This window comes from Podarcis tiliguerta (assembly GCF_965153285.1).
Source record: "Podarcis tiliguerta genome assembly, chromosome: 17".
NCBI lineage: Eukaryota > Metazoa > Chordata > Lepidosauria > Squamata > Lacertidae > Podarcis > Podarcis tiliguerta.
The window spans coordinates 34,891,395-34,906,520 of NC_139550.1; the positions used below are offsets into that span (position 1 = coordinate 34,891,395).

Sequence of the window (15,126 nt, forward strand, 5' to 3'; positions counted from 1 at the left end):
GAGGCGATGCAGAAAGGCAGAAAGACACCAGGAAAGGGGTGTGCGATGAGAAAGAGAGGGGTGGGGACTCGGAAAGGCTAGAATGGAAGGAACGGAGCCGATCTCTCCCTCTCCCTCTCCTACTTAATGCATGGGGAGCGCGGGGGGGGGGGAGGCGGAATTCGCCGTCCTGGGCTCCCCCCTCCCATTTGCACTCCAATCCTCTCCAAAGCCGGGTGCATTAAAGCGCGAGGATTTTCCGAGCGGATTTCCCTGCCCGCCGCTTCGCTGCCATCTCTAATTCCAGCGGGCGCCCAGCGGCTGGGCAGACGGGGCGTCAAGGCGCCACCCGCCGCCGCCTGGGGACGCAGGCGAGCCCGGGGGAGCCCGAGATGCCGCGCGGAGACGGCTGCGAGAGCCAGGGACCCCGAGGGCAGGCGACACCGGCGGGGGACCCCGGGGTCAGGTAGGAGGAAGAGGGCGGCGGGGGCGCAGAGGAGCGGGAGGGGGGCGCTTCAGCTCCGGGGACCCCCAGTGCAAAAGAGGGGGCGCGATCAATAGAAAGGCAGTGCCTCTGAGCGTGTGCAGAAGGCTTTCCTCTCGCCGCTGCCTTCTGCGGGATGCATCCAATGTTAGCCCGGATCAGAATGGACCCGTCGCGATCAAGGGACGTGACTCCCTCAGGTCCGTTGGTGTCAATGGGTCTACTCTCAGCGCAACTTAATGGTATATATACAGCAATAATAATAATGTAAAGCCGGTTCCCACTAGATGCAAAAGAGGACTCCAAGCCTGTTTAATTTCTACAGGACAAAGAGGCGCGGCGGGTTCAGATGCGATTAGGAATTCTGCCGCCTCTGATCTGAAACCCTGCGCGGAATCACTCGGGGATGAAGGAAATGCACTCTGTACCTGCTCAGAGGCACCTTCGTTTGTTTTATTTTCTAAACCGGAAGCTGGGCTGGGGCTGAGTCTTGGGAACAAGTCAACGCCGCCTCCCTCCAGGAAAAGGCTCCTTTCCTTAAACAATTGCAATGAGAGGTTTGTTTGGTGTGAGGGGTTGTAGAAACAGCTTGGGGGGAGAGAGAGAGAAGAAGCTGCCGTGGCTGTTGGGAGTTCCTTCTTCTACACAACTGTTGTTCTTAGTGCAAGGCAACAAATTACAAAGAAATGAGATTCCGACTAAACATCGGGGGGAGGGGGGACTTTCTGACAGTAAGAGGTGCTTGACAGTTTCCCTCTGGAGGTTGTGAAGTCTCCTTCCTTGGAGATTTTTAAGCAGAGGTTGGATGGTCATCTGTCATGGATGCTTTAGCTGAGCTTCCTGCATTGCAGGGGGTTGGACTAGATGACCCTTGGGGTCCCTTCCAATTCTACAATTCTGTGATTCTATACCTTCTATGAACATAGAATATATGAAACAGACCCCCCCAAAAAAAGCATGAACCAAACAACAACAACAACAACAACACCCCACCCTCCCTTCAACTAACCACAACCCCATTTTACAATTAATTACCCTGTTAAAGAGGCACAGAGATGGCAGGGAAATGGGTCTTTGCTTTTGCTAACTTGGACAACAAAACCGGCAGGATTATTATTCTTGGGCCTTACAGGTCAGGGCAGAAGTGGCTTTTCCAAAGGACAAGGTGAGGATTGGGGGAAAGCATTAAAGACCACAGCAGTGGCATGCGGTGCGATTTTTCACAGGGGAACACTTAGGGCCAGAGATGCGCGTGAGCATCGTGCTTCCCTCCCTTAAGCTGAGCAGAAGCTTCCCGGGCTTTGGGAAGGAGGCACCAGGCTGTAATACTTTAATACTCTAATTTACCAGGAACATTTAGGAGACTAGCCTAGTCCACTGACCACACGCCACTGGACCACAGGGTGGGAGAAGGACAGATCTGTTCCACTGGAGACAATCTACTGCACATGGTAGTGCTCTTGTGCAGCTCTTGTTCATGTCAAATAATTTTGTGCAGGAGAACTTCCCAGTGGGCTGAGCCCAAAGATAATTTGTGCACAAGGTAGTGCCATTTTGGATATTTCCAAGTCGGGCACAGGCTGGGCCCTGGGCCCGCATCAGCTCTGAGATCAGTGCCTCCTCTACAAAAAGACAAAGACCTCACACTGTCACTCAGCCAGCGAATTGGTTGGGAGAGTGATCATTGCTCCCACTTTGCAGGCGAACAAACCGAGAGGCAAAGAGCAGCTTCTGCAATGGCCTCCAGGAGCCACCATGCTGAATTCTGGTGTACAGGCTGCTGCAGGAGGTGCTGCCTGGTTCAAAGGATCTGGTGCAAGGCAGCAAAATGGAAGGGAAGAGCCCATCATTTCGCAGAGGCCAGCAGGGCACATGGGGAAGCAGCCCGTTCAGGGCAGCTAAGTGGAAAGAGCAATCCGTTTGGTAGCCAAAGCCCCAGAAGACAGGCCCAGCCCACGAGCCCAAGTAACCCAAGGGGCTGCTTGGGGTGGTGGTATCTTTAGCAGTGCCCATGAAGCAGCACACTCTCTCTAAGGGAAGCAACCCGCAGGGTCTCTTGCGATGACACAGAAAACACACAGAAGTTGCCTTATACTGAGTCAGACCATTGGTCCACCCAACTCAAAACTGCCCCAACAGAAGATCTCCAGGGTTCCAGGCAGGGAAAAGTCCCAGCCTTTACCTGGAGCTGTCAGGAATGGAACTCGGGATGTTCACATGCCAAAACAGAATTCTACGCCTGGAGGGCTACCGCCCTTCCTCTTAAAGGTTTCTGATCATGTCCAAACTGTGCATGATCTCCCAGCTTTTGAAATTCTTAAGGGATCCTCTGGGTCAAATCTCTGGCATCCGTTGTTTCATTCTGTTCTTATAGGAAGAGTCGTGAGATACTCCTATAAACACATGATCAGTCAATCACTGCTGCTGGTGGTGCTGCTGTGGTGCAAGAGAGCACACTCAGAGTGGGCGACTTTGCTAGAGTGAAGTCTGCAGGCCTGCCGTTCAGGGGTTGAAAACTGGGTGAGTTTTGCAGGGCAGCTGTGCACCCGGGGATCTGAGCTAGCAGCTCTATGAGGTGAAGCAAAAACAAGAAGGTAGGACGTGCTAAAAGAAGTCAAAGGACTTAAAAGATTCCTCTTTGTTGCCTAACTGTGCCCGCCTTGTTGGCTGTCATGTGGAGAAGACCAAGGGATGCTCTTTGGAAGTATAGATAGAAGGGCATGTTTGGGTAGTGGCGCCATCCCCTGACCATCAGACAGTGGCATAGCGTGGGTTGTCAGCACCCGGGGCAAGGCAAGTAATTTGCGCCCCCCCCCCGCACTGTCCCTCCCCTCCACAGTGGGCGGCGACCCGGCGGCTCGGATCGGATTCGCACAGCCAGCACTGCAGTGAGAGAGAGTGAGTGAGCCAGGTAGGGTCAGAGAGCTGCGAGTGCGAGTGTGCCCCCCCCCAGATGTTGTGCCCGGTGCAGCCGGCCCCCCTGCACCCCCCACGCTACTCCACTGCCATCAGAGACATCAAATCATAGAACTGTAGAGTTGGACGGGACCCCATGGGGCATCTAGTCCAACCCTCTGCAATGCAATGCTTTTAAAGCAAGGGTGGGGACCCGTGGCCCTCCAGATAGTGTGGGGCTCCAGTTTCCATCAGGCTTAGTCAGCAGAGCCAATGGTCAGGGAGGGTGGGAGCTCTGGAGGGCCAGGTGCTCCCCAGCTCTGCCCTAAAGCAGCTGGTCCTTGCTCTGGCCTGGATCTCTTCCTTCCGACAGCAGGGCCTAGTTCTCAGGCTAGTGTACTTACATTCCGCCTTTCCTCCAATCAGCTCAAGGTGGCACACAGGGCTCTCCCACCTCCCATTTTATCTTCACAACAATCCTGTAAGGTAGGGTTGAGTGATTGGCCAAGGATGACCCTCTACAGTTCTAGGGTTTTAGGATTGCCTGGTGAGTTTCATGGCTGGAGTGGAGATTTGAACCCAGCTCTCCCAGGCCTTAGTCTGCCACTTGAACCATCACACCACAATGGTTCTCTGAAGCTTTAGGGTTTCAGCCTCCTGCCCAGGACCTATAGGGGAAGAAGGAAAATCTCAGGGTGACAGCTCAGAGCCAAAGGGGCCAGGGGTATCCTGTGAAGCTTGAACACTTTTGTTAGTCACTCTACCTTGTTTAACCTAACAGCCCTGTCCCTTACTTGCTAGTCACAGTCAGGCTCTGTCCTCAACCTGCCAAGCAATGTTCTTTGGCCCCTACAGCTTCTGTTAGCCTCTCCTGCTGCTGCTTTAGCAGACATCATCCTTAAGTTGGTCAGATTCTGCCCCTTCTTAAGAGCTGAACCTGAGAAGAACTGGCAACGCCTCATCCAAGGGTGAGGAGGCCTCAGACCCAGGAAACGAATGCCTGGCTTTAGGAAGTCTCCCCAGGCCTCATCCTATACCAGTCCTGATTCACATACTCCTTGAGGGTTTTTGCCTGGCTGGAAAGTGTCCAATTTTATCTTCATCTGCCTCTGCCAGACAATCATCTGACATCTTGATCATGTCAGGTGACGGACAGGTGGGCGGTCCTGCCCACCTGTCAAAGTTGACCTGCAGGGGGTGGGTGGGTGGGGTGTCTGCTTTGCCAACGTGCTCCCCACAGGGGAAGCAGCACCCAGCAGGATTGAACCCCAGTCCTGCAAGCCCGTCAGCTGAAGCCACCCAGTGACATCAGTTGATTGACAGACAGGTGTGGTTTGGGGGACATGGCCAAGCTGGACCCCTCTGGCAGAACCAGATTGACCCATGAGGTAGAGGTTTCCCACCCTATGCTACAGGCTGCCTCAAAGTTCTGCCTGCACTGGCTGAACAGCTAGTCTTGCTGCCCCAGCCTCAGTCCTGGACAAAATCCGTGCAATGCCATGCAAAGCGGCAGTTGGAATCAATCCAGGTGATCCAAAGAGGCCATCTCTGGACCAAACGGGACAGGTCTTGAGCCAATGCAAATCAGTTGCTCTGAATCAGCCCAATAGAAGGGGCCCAGAAAGGAGAGGTTCCGTGGAAGAGCCCATGCTTGGCTTGCCAATGGGTCAGCCCTTGGCATCCACAGATAGGACTCAGAAAGACTCTTGTCCAAACCCCGGGAGAGTCACTGCCAGTCACTGTAGACCAGGAGAGGGGAAGCTGGATCCAGCCAGATCCATAGTGGCGGCCAATCCACTGCGGGTCCACTTTCCAGCTGGGGGAGGAAAACCACCCGTCAATCACCTAACATCATATGGCGTCCAGTAATTGTAACTTCAAGCTGCAGCTGCCAAGGAAGAGTTGGGAGCACACATTGTCGATGTAGAATCATAGAATCATAGAGTTGGAAGAGACCACAAGGGCCATTGAGTCCAACCCCCTGCCAAGCAGGAAACACCATCAGAGCACTCCTGACATATGGTTGTCAAGCCTCTGCTTAAAGACCTCCAAAGAAGAAGACTCCACCACACTCCTTGGCAGCAAATTCCACTGTCGAACAGCTCTTACTGTCAGGAAGTTCATACAGAGCTTGATGGTCCAACTTGGATGGTGTGAGGCCTGCTTCCTGTATCCCAAAGTAGGCAAGGCTAGGCAGACAGTTGCTCTTGCCCAGGCTAGGAGTGTGGGAGGTTGGGGTTGGAAGAGACCATTGATCCAACGCAAAAAGGAAGATTTGCTGAGGTTTGGGGGGAGGTGCTTTTGCATGTGAGCAGGTCCCCTGCTTCCCTCTTCCCATCTGCCCCCAAACGTGCTTGCCCTGGGGGAGGGGGGGTCAAAGCTCTCCCCCACCCACCCCTTGCCTGGCCAGTCGTCCTCTTTCCTTTTTAATCCTATTTGGAAAGAAGAGACCCTCCATTTTCATCCCCTGGCCCCAGCCTGATCTCCGCAGATGCATTCCCTTCTCTCTGCCTAATGTACTGTGCTATTATCCCAGCCGTCCAGGCTTTGGCACCAATCCCCTTTCCCGAGAGAGAGAGAGAGAGAGAGAGAGAGACCACTTTCAGCTTTAATCGGCTGCATTTCAGTCACAGAGGGAAGTAAATAAATAACACACACAAACAGCGCTCAGAAATCGCAATTCCATATTGAGGGTCTTTAGCCCCGGGTGGCTACCGCTGCCTTTCCTCCCGTGCAAAGCCATCTCCACCCTCCTCAGTTCTCAGCATCTACCAATTCCCCCCCCCACCTCCTCTTCAGACAGATTCCAGTCCTTGCTTCTGGATTCAGATCTGATCTGACTTGTTCATTTGGGGGGTTTTCATAGCGGTGGTGGTGGTGGTGTTGTTTAGTCGTTCAGTCGTGTCCGCCTCTTTGTGACCCCCTGGACCAGAGCACGCCAGGCACTCCTGTCTTCCACTGCCTCCCGCAGTTTGGTCAAACTCATGCTGGTAGCTTCAAGAACACTGTCCAACCATCTCGTCCTCTGTCGTCCCCTTCTCCTTTCCCAACATCGGGGTCTTTTCCCGGGAGACTTCTCTTCTCATGAGGTGGCCAAAGGATTGGAGCCTCAGCTTCAGGATCTGTCCTTCCAGTGAGCACTCAGGGCTGATTTCCTTAAGAATGGATGCATTTGATCTTCTTGCAGTCCATGAGACTCTCAAGAGTTTCCTCCAGCACCAGAATTCAAAAGCGTCAATTCTTCGGCGATCAGCCTTCTTTGGTGGTAGTAGAAGTAAATAATAATGCTTGTAGTCCTTAAGACTTCAGAGAAATCGCAAAATTATATAGGCAGATCGTGATGGCCACTGGGTTCAGCCAGACTTTGGATCAGGCTCAGCACTCTGCCCAGCTTTTTGCCATTCCACCTTCCTTTCCCCTGTCCCTGCATCCGCTTCCCCAATTCCTATTTCCCCAATTCTCAGTCCTTCTCATACTATTCCGAATTCTTGGGAAACCTGACTCTTCTACACAAATCAAAAACAATGTTTTTTAAGTATGTAGTTCTGCTCAATGTGTGCACTATATTCAGAATGGTGAAGTTTCTTTTGAAGCACTGGGGGCAGGGAGGAACTGAGCAGCCGGGATCCAACCCTCTTCTATTCTATGCTCAATTGGTAAGAGCATGAAACTCTTATAACTCAGGTTTGTGGGTTTGAGCCCCACATTGGGCAAAAAGATTCCCGCATGGGGGGGTTGAACTAGATGACCCAATGGGACCCTTTTCAACTCCACAATCATTCTATAATTCTATTCCAGCCTTGGATTCTCTGGCACTGACTGCCTCTTCTCTCTTTGGTAAACACACAAGACGTAACCGGCTGTACGTTTGAAAAAATAATATATGCTATTCATTGTATTGAATTGTAGATTTCGACAAAAGTAGCTCATAAAGTTCAACGGAAAAAGTAGAAAACCCAGTGGATCAGTTCATTGTCTAATCAGTTTATGCATAAGGTCCATATACGTGAAAGTGTCTATTCCACCTGTCTGTTCATAGAGTCCAACAATCCACACCAAAGGTTGTTGCAGTTCCACAAAATCCTTTCACAGAGTCTAAGGCAAGGATTTTCAGAATATTAGCCTTGTTTCGCCGTCCTAGGCTTCATCAGTAGTACAAACTCATATATGATATCACAGGACAGTGGATCTTATAGCATATTAGTAGCTGCTGACTTTTGTTGAAATCCACAATTCAATACAATGAATAGTATATATTATTTTGTCAAACGTACAGCTGGTTATGTCTTGTGTGTTTACTGAATATGTTTCACGTAACCAGAGGTTTGTTGTTGTCTTGCGCATCTCTCTTTGGGGTAGGAGGAAGCATTCCTCACCCAGCCGTCGCTGAGAGCAGTTGCAAGCACTGAGTCAGGCAGATTGCTGGGGGATAGTCATTTTGCATCCAAGGACACTCAACCCCAGACATGCCTTCTCTAGAAACCACCTATAGCCGGGCTGTCCAACCTCTCAGACCAAGTGGGCTGCAGTAATATTTTGACACAGGGGCCACACACTGAATTAAATTCCTGTAGCAATAATTTAAAGTGTTTGCAATAGAGTTAATACAAGACAAGATTCCAGTCAAGCACCTGGAAATTGTTGCCATTGTTTAGTCATTTAGTCATGTCCAACTCCTCGTGACCCCATGGACCAGAGCACGCCAGGCACTCCTGTCTTCCACTGCCTCCCGCAGTTTGGTCAAACTCATGCTGGTAGCTTCAAGAACACTGTCCAACCATCTCGTCCTCTGTCGTCCCCTTCTCTTTGTGCCCTCCATCTTTCCCAACATCAGGGTCTTTTCCAGGGAGTCTTCTCTTCTCATGAGGTGGCCAAAGTCTTGGAGCCTCAGCTTCAGGATCTGTCCTTCCAGTGAGCACTCAGGGCTGATTTCCTTCAGAATGGAGAGGTTTGATCTTCTTGCAGTCCATGGGACTCTCAAGAATCTCCTCCAGCACCATAATTCAATAGCATCAATTCTTTGGCGATCAGCCTTCTTTATTGTCCAGCCCAGCCTTTCACATGATGAATTCTGCATATAAGTTAAATAAGCAGGGAGACAATATACAGCCTTGTCGTACTCCTTTCCCAATTTTGAACCAATCAGTTGTTCCATATCCAGTTCTAACTGTAGCTTCTTGTCCCACATAGAGATTTCTCAGGAGACAGATGAGGTGATCAGGCACTCCCATTTCTTTAAGAACTTGCCATAGTTTGCTGTGGTCGACACAGTCAAAGGCTTTTGCATAGTCAATGAAGCAGAAGTAGATGTCTTTCTGAAACTAGCTTTCTCCATAATCCAGTGCATGTTTGCAATTTGGTCTCTGGTTCCTCTGCCCCTTCGAAATCCAGCTTGCACTTCAAGACAATATTCACAATTAGTCCATATAATCAAGCACACAAGGAATAGATTTGATATATTTATTTTTTAAACAGATCAGAGGCTGCCAAGTGTGATGGGGATTGCTGGATTCAGGCAGGACTCTGGTCAGGAAAGAAGGGGGAGGGAGAAAGTAAGGAAGTTCTTGCCAGCTCGCGGGGCGGGGGAGGCAAAATTTATAGTCAAATTATAAGCTGTAACCAAGGTGCTTACAGTGATGGCAAGGTGGAGCAGCAGTTGTACACCCCATACATGTAAAGCCCACTTAAAGCACATGGCTTCCTCCAAATATTCACAGGAACTGCGGTTTACCCCTCACAGAGCCACAATTTCCAGCACCCTTAAGAAACGATAGTTCCCAGTAATCTTGGGTGGAAGTTGTGTGCTTTAAATGTTTGGTGTTTCTGCATGTTCCTAAGTGATTCTGCCCCATGTGAATGAGTGGAAACCCCCATTGGGATTTTCCATCCCAGGCAATCAAATGTCTTGGCCTCACCCTTGGTGTGATTCTCCCATGAGTGATTTTTCAATGCCATCTGAGTGCAACATCCCATTCATGTGTAACAGATGGAGAAGGTGTTTTCATTCCCACTAGGAACAACAGCCTTCATATGGGGTACATGTAAACAATCATGTTACTGTCAAGCACTTTGCAAAAAAATAACATCAGCTAAATGAGTGTTCATGAGCATGGGTTTTACTGGAGAGGAATTCAGAAAGTTCAGATGATGATGATGATGATGATGATGATGATTTATTTATACCGTGCCCATCTGGCTGGGCTTCCCCAGCCACTCTGGGTGGCTTCCAACAAAATATTAAAATACAGTAATTCATCAAACATTAAAAGCTTCCCTAAACAGGGCTGCCTGTTTAGAATAAGGCAGAAAGAATGTTGTTGTTGATGTTGTTTTAAAAATGAGATTGGATGAGGGGACAGCAAGACGAAAGGATCTGATGGATGCACCTATGAAAATAACCTGGCTGTATCCAATGCTAGTCCTACTCAGAGTAGACCCATTAGAATTAATGGACACAAGTAACTTAGGATTATTAATTTCAGCAGGTGTACGTTGAGTAGGGCTAGCATTGGAGACAACCCCCTGGAATTGCCCTAGCAATGAATGGGCTGTTTGTGAAAGAAGCTTTGCATTTCCCCTGCAAGCAGATCAGAATGAATGCACGACAAATAGCCATCGTCGTTTAAACTCCCTGCAAGCTTTGTGCAAACAAATCAGGATGGATGCACAATAAACAGGTTCTCTGGAAGCAGCCACAGTCCACAGGGAGACCGCAGAATAAAAGCAGCAGAGCCAACAGCTGAAACCTATTTAAAGGAGACAGGGTGAGCTCCCATTGCTCAGTCCCTGCTCCTGCCAACCTAGCAGTTCGAAAGCACGTCAAAGTGCAAGTAGATAAATAGGTACCACTGTGGCGGGAAGGTAAACGTCGTTCGCTGCTTTGGTTTGCCAGAAGCGGCTTAGTCATGCTGGCCACGTGACCCAGAAGCTGTACGCCGGCTCCCTCGGCCAATAAAGCAAGATGAGCGCCGCAACCCCAGAGTCGTCTGCAACTGGACCTAACGGTCAGGGGTCCCTTTACCTTTTAAATATCATTAAAGTGTGTAATAACTTTCCACTTTCCCCAAGAGAACTTACAGTTAATTCATTACCCTTCCTACATGTCCAGCCCAAGGGATCTGCCCACCCTCCAAAGTCACTTTTCACTTCCCAAAACTTGTACCCTGAGTAACGGCATTCTTGTATTGCAAGGAACAGAAACCTGTATCCTTCTAGATGTTGCTGAACTTCCATCAGTCCCAGCCAGCATAGTCAAGGATCAGGAATACGGGAGTGTAGCCCAACCACATATGCAGGGCCAGAGATTCACCCTCTGCCTCCCACTGCCTTACTGAATACCATATTTTTTGCTCTATAAGACTCACTTTTTCCCTCCTAAAAAGTAAGAGGAAACGTGTGTGCATCTCATGGAGCGAATGCATCTATCCCAGAAGCCAGAACAGCAAGAGGGATTGTTGCTTTCACTGCGCAGCGATCCCTCTTGTTCTGGCTTCTGAGATTCAGAATATTTTTTTTCTTGTTTTCCTCCTCCAAAAACTAGGTGCGTCTTATGGTCTGGTGTGTCTTATAGAGCGAAAAATACGGTACTTCTCAAGCTCTCATGTAGAATCCTTGATCTGCCAAGCAATCACACTCATCCCCTGCTGGCAGTGGCGTAGCGTGGGTTGTCAGCACCTGGGGCAAGGCAGGTAATTTGCGCCCCCCAACCCGTGGATTTGCGCCCCCTAACCTGTGGATTTGCGCCCCCTAACCCTAACCCCCAGATGTTGCCCCCGGTGCGGCCGGCCCCCCCTGCACCCCCCCACGCTACGCCACTGCCTGCTGGTGCACAGGGCTGTCGACAGGAATGGTGGCAGAGTCCGTGTGGCAACAAAGACCAAACACCTGACTCAAAACCAGGGCCAGCCCAAAACATTTTGGCACCTGAGGGGACCCACAAAATGGCGACACCCTCCCTGCCAGGGCAGAAGGGCCAGATGAACATTCCCTCACTGCAAGAAGTGAAGTTACAGGGAACAAGGCAGAGGGCCTTCTTGGCAGTGGCTCCATTCCCATCAGATGTCAAGGAGATGAACAACTATCTGACTTTTAGAAAACCCTGTATTGGGAAGTTTTTAATGTTTGAGGTCAGGGGTACCATCTCACCATCAGGATTGTGGGTGCCCGCTACCGCAACACGGACGTGCGACGTCACACACACTACGTGCAGGTGTGTGCGTGTGACGGCGCACGTCTGTTTGCCGCGGCTCCTCTTCTCCGCAGCCAGTGAGGCACACTTTTCCATGGCAAGGGGTTCAGTATATCTGAAGGAGCGTCTCCACCCCCATCGTTCTGCCTGGACACTGAGGTCCAGCTCCGAGGGCCTTCTGGCGGTTCCCTCCCTGCGAGAGGCCAAATTACAGGGAACCAGGCAGAGGGCCTTCTCGGGGGTGGAGCCCGCCCTGTGGAACACCCTTCCTTCAGATGTCAAAGCAATAAACAACTACCTGACATTCAGAAGACATCTGAAGGCAGCCCTGTTTAGGGAAGTTTTTAATATGTGACATTTTAGTGTATTTTTCATCTTTGTTGGAAGCAGCCCAGAGTGGCTGGGGAAACCCAGCCAGATGGGCGGGGTACAAATAAATTATTATTATTATTATTATTATTATTATTATTATTATTATTATTATTATTATATTCAGAGTCTGCCTTCATGTCCGAGCCCCCCACCCTGGTCGGAAAAGGGTGCTTTGCTTGCTGGCTGCAGAGGACAGAGCTGAACTGCTTATTTCTCAGAGGCAGCACTGCTGCCGCCGGTCGGCTTTTCCCATTGGCTTTGCGGGTGCCCAGCCCCCACAATTATATTATTATGGGTGCCCAAGCACCCTCGGCACCCTGGAGTTGGTTCCCATGTTTGAAGTTTTGCTATGTTTTTATATGTACTGTAAGCCGCCCAGCGCGGCTGGGGAAACCCAGCCAGATGGGCAGTATAAATATTACCATATTATTATTATTATTATTATTATTATTATTATTAGGAACAAGAGCAGGGGGAGGGATAAAGATTAAAATCAGGGTCGACACATAAGCTACGGGACAAGGATAACTGTGACTTTAAAGATGAATGGGAACCCTTTACAAAGTATTTGAAGACACAACAAAGCGAACTGGACTCCTTGGCTGGCATTGAATAAACACTCACAAACTTTTTATTGACAATAATCAGTTAAATAATTTAAGGATTTATACAACTTTGTAACATGCAGAGAAACCGAAGACTGGAACTGAGGGAAGTCGGGAGGTGGATGGGGGGTTGTGTGGGAGGGTGGGGGGAGGGAGGGAGGAAAGTGTGGGGGAAACTAAGGACAACATGTTTTTGGATAATATGTTTTGTTTAAATCTTTAATAAAAATTATAAAAAAGAGATTAAAATCAGGGTCTGCTGCCCCTGTGGATCTGCTGCCTGAGGCAGTCGCCTCAGCTTGCCTCATGGGTGGGTCGGCCCTGCTCCAAAGAGTATCTCTTTCTGATTGCTCCACTGCTGCTCATGTGCACCAGAACAGAACTATGGGAAGTGCCCATAAGGAGACAATAACTGGCAGGGTTGGAGAAGGCATGTTTAGCACTTTAGGGCTGCCTTGGTCTCCTGCGGTGCAGAAACTTAGACTCAGTGGTGGAGCCAAAACGCAAGGGACAGTGCTGTAAGATAGACAGCAGCAGCTTTTGCCTTCTTTTAAATTCTCCTTTCAACACCAGCGCAGAATTACCCACTGCAGAATCGGAACCCTCTTTCCTTTGTGCTTTCAGAAAGGTTTGTTACTTGCAGTCATACAATGGGGGAACAGCTATAGCTCCGTGGCAGAGCATCTGCTTTGTGTGCAGAAGGGCGCAGGTTCAATCCCTGGCATCTCCCAGGAATTGTATGACTGTAAGTAACAAGCCTGCTTTTTAAAACACAGTAAGAGAGAGATACTGTATTGGCCCCAATATAAGCCACATCCAAATATAAGCCACACCTTTAAAATTGGAGGGACAGAAAGAAAAAATACCTGAATATAAGCCGTTCCGTTCCTCGCTGCTCTTGGCTGCATGCTGGAAAGTCGTGGATATAAGCCGCACTTTAACTTTTCACGGTCGAAATTTGGGGGGAAAGTGAAGCTTATATTCAGGCCAATACGGCCTTCTAATGGCCTTCTTTAAGATGGTCAAAAGCTTCCTTTTTAGGGTCATAAATGGTTCCTCCTTTTCAAAGTGGTTTTAATTTCTGCTGTTTTATTGTTTTTGATGATGGTTGTGTTTTTAAATAAATATTTTTCTTTTACCGTAGTGTTTTATGACTCCCTTGCTATATTTATTGCTGTGGTCAAATTGTTCTAAAAATGGTCGCATTGCTGTTTGAGGTCTTTTGTGAGCCACTCTGGGCTCTTTGGCATAAGTGTTTCAGGCAGCAATCTTACGTGGGGCTTACTCTGCAGCAAACGACACCATCGAGTGTTCCCCTCCAATTTCCATGGACTGAAGCCGGCCAGCCAGCCAGCTAAATTTAGTCCCAGCACTGGTGATGGGATGGCATTCTCCACAGCTTTCCTCCACCCTGAGGCCTCAGGTGTTGTTGGACTACAACTCCCATCTTCCTCAGCCATCTCACCCAGTGGTGAGGGATGGGAGTTGTTGTCCAACACCCCCCCCAAAAAAGAATATTTGGAACTGTAGTTTAAGGGTGCTGGGAATTGTAGCTCTGTGAGAAGCAAGCTATAGTTCCCATAATTCTTCAGGGGGAAGCCTTCCATGAATAATAATAGCTTAAAGGTCCCGGGCCCTAAAGAAGCCAGACTACCCACCACCAGGGCCGGGGCTTTTTCAGTGATGGCTCCGACCTGGTGGAATGCTCTGTCCCACGAGACTAGGGCCTTGCAGGACTTGATCTCCTTCCGCAGGGCCTTTAAGACAGAGCTATTCCGCCTGGCCTTTAATTTGAATTCAGCCTGATCTTTTATTTCCCTTTTCCCTTTCCTTTTCTATGAAGAAACCCATCTGGGACCCCACATTTAAACTCTTCCTTGGTCTCCTTGCTGGCCCTAGTAGGACCAACTTGGCCAGTTAGCCCTGGTGATCATTTATTGTTTACTGACTGGGGTTCCCCCCAAAAAACGACCCTTGAATTTTTGAATTTTATTGACATTGATGCTGCATTTATGTTGTATTTTATGCTGTTTTTAAGTCGCATTTTAATCAATGTTTTATATCTGCTGTTAGCCGCCCTGAGCCCAGTTTTTAAACTGGGAAGGGCGGGGTATAAATAAAATTTATTATTATTTATTTATTATTATTATTAAATGTCTGCTGTGTGTGCAGTCAATGGGGGAGGGGTTTTTTCCAAGAAGGCTGTGCCACCCCACCAGAGGGCAGCAAACTAGTTTAAGGGGCACAGGCTGAGGTCAACCCCTGCAAGTCCCACGCAATGCTGTCCACCAACCCCTCACTGCCACCCCTTCCTGCACCTCAGCACCTGTCACCTGAGGCAGCTGCCTTACTCTGCCTCAGGGTAGGGCCAGCCCCGCCTGCCACAGGAAGAGGGGAGGGGAGATGGGTAGGCAAACAGAGGCAGATTTGTCTGGGATTGCTAGAAAACAGAGAGCCCCTCCCTCCCTGGTGGCCTCATTTCATCCCAAAGCGGAGCTGTATCTCTTGTTTCAGAGCTGAAGCAGCTGAGAAAAAGTGCCCTTGTGTGTCTTGGGTCAGGTACTAGGAAAAGCTTTTAGAGAGCCGTTCCTTGCAGCTTTCCC

General features: G+C 49.5%; 1 protein-coding gene across 1 annotated transcript in view; it reads left to right on the forward strand.

The window, feature by feature from the left end:
- The first annotated feature begins 343 nt into the window (after positions 1–343).
- LOC310667403 (metabotropic glutamate receptor 6-like) overlaps positions 344–15,126 on the forward strand; it is a 46,222-nt gene continuing 31,439 nt past the window's right edge. The window contains exon 1 of the mRNA XM_083419677.1: positions 344–445. The gene's annotated coding sequence lies outside the window, so the exon portion shown is untranslated. The remainder of the gene's footprint in view (positions 446–15,126) is intronic.